The sequence below is a fragment of the Muntiacus reevesi genome, chromosome 9, assembly GCF_963930625.1.
Source record: "Muntiacus reevesi chromosome 9, mMunRee1.1, whole genome shotgun sequence".
In the NCBI taxonomy this organism is placed as follows: Eukaryota; Metazoa; Chordata; class Mammalia; order Artiodactyla; family Cervidae; genus Muntiacus; species Muntiacus reevesi.
Genome location: NC_089257.1, coordinates 6,099,750 through 6,101,786, shown reverse-complemented (window position 1 = coordinate 6,101,786; position 2,037 = coordinate 6,099,750). Strand labels below are relative to the sequence as shown.

Below are 2,037 nucleotides of genomic sequence, written 5' to 3'. Positions count from 1 at the left end.
GGGAAAACCCAGAGGGATGGGATGGTGAGGGAGGTGGGAAGGGGGATCGGGATGGGGAACACATGTGGATCCATGGCTGATTCATGTCAATGTATGGCAAAAACCCCTACAATATTGTAAAGTAATTAGACTCCAACTAATAATTCCCCCACATTTCTGAAAGAACAGAGTTCTCTTTAATGAACACACATGATATTCTGAGCATGACAGTCACTTGCCAACCGAAGTCCCCAGTTTCATACACAGTTTTCTCATGGCACTTTTCACCTCCATAATCCTTGGGGTGTAGATCAAGGGATTTAACATGGGCGTGATGATGGAATCAGACTCGGCCATCACCTTGTCTATGGGGTAGGTGGCCACAGGTCTAACATACAGAAACATACAAGGCACAAAGAACGTGACGACCACAGTGAGGTGGGAGCCACAGGTGGAGAGGGCTTTACGCTGCCCTTCAGAGCTGCAGGACTTCAGGGAGCAGAGGGTGACCACATAGGAAGTGATGAGGATGAGGAAGATGGCCACACACATCACCCGGCTGTTGAGGATGACTAACAGGCCCGGGGTGGGGGTGTCTATGCAGGCCAGTTTCAACAGTGGGAAGAAATCACATATAAAGTGGTCTATTGTATTGGGACCACAGAAGGAAATTTGATACATGAAGAGAAGCTGCACTGCGGCATGGAAAAATCCCCCACCCAGGCCCCTCCCAGCAACAGGCAGCACATCCGAGGCCTCATGATGGTCACATGGTGAAGAGGCTTACAGATGGCTACGGAGCGGTCACAGGCCATCACGGTGACGAAGAGGATGCCCACTCCACAGATGAAGTGCTCAACGAAGAGGGCCATGTAGCCTTCCAGGGAGATGGTAGTGCTCTCAGAGAGGGAGTCCACAGTCAACTTGGGGCAATGATGGAAGAGTAGGTGACATCCAAAAGGGACAAGGAGGTAAGGAAAAGATACATGGGTGATCTCAGACTCTGACTCGTTACCATGGTTACCACAATGAGGAGGTTTCCCAAAACGGTGGACAGGGACATGACTAGAAACACGACAGAGGGTATTTTCCACAGCTCTGGATACTGCGTAATGCCCAAAAGAAGGAATTCCGTCACATTGCTTTGATTTCCCATGTGTCAGCTGCTGATATGAGCTCTAGCTATGAGTTAGAAGACCTGAAAAAGCAGCACATGATTTATAACTAGTGATTATTTGACTTCAAGTATTTCTGGGATCTCAGGGAACTTATGGGTTTTTTGTTTGTCTGTTGTGTTTTTTGTGTCTTTTTTTCCCCCCATTTGTTCATTTTCCAGCATTTGGCTCTTAATAACCTGCTAAATAAAGAGCTTAAAAGAGAGCTGCTTCATTAATGCTATGTTCCCTTAGGCTTTTTTTTTTCTTCTCTTTTTAAATGGTGTTTCCATGTGAAATACGTTTCTCCCTTTTACTCTTATTATTCATTGTCCACACCTACCTTCTCTAGGCACTAGAATAATGCCATAATGGACTCTATTTTACAAATCAGAGAACTGATTCTCACAGACTTGAGGCAACATAGCCAAGGTTGTACAGCAAGTGAGCGGTGAAGCCAGAATGTGGACCATATTTTCTGACTCCAGAATCAGTGCCCTCAAACATCAATATTTCTCCCCTGGTCATTGCATTGTGATTTTATCATTTACCAATCATGGTACTAAGTATATTACAATATACCATACAACCCTGCTTTATCTTCAAATAAATATGAAGTAGCTTCTTCTTTCTGTGCTCTTCTCAAATGTTATGATGATTCTTCAGTAATTCAGTGCCTTACTTATATATATTAAGTTAATGGATTACATCTAAAACTATAATTTCTGAATAATATATTGCTCATTAATGAAGATCACAGAACATGACGATCTAGCAAAGACCCAGGTCACAATATAATCCACTCAAACCTGAGTCAGTCCTAGTCATTCCTTTTAGTTTTCTCTGTTCCCTAAGTGGAGTTAAGGATTCTAGAATACAATAGTGACATTCAATAATTAGTTTT

General features: G+C 43.3%; 1 pseudogene; it reads right to left on the bottom strand.

Moving 5' to 3' along the window:
- Positions 1–210: 210 nt before the first annotated feature.
- Positions 211–1,135, bottom strand: LOC136174452 (olfactory receptor 4C6-like; annotated as a pseudogene).
- Positions 1,136–2,037: the final 902 nt, after the last annotated feature.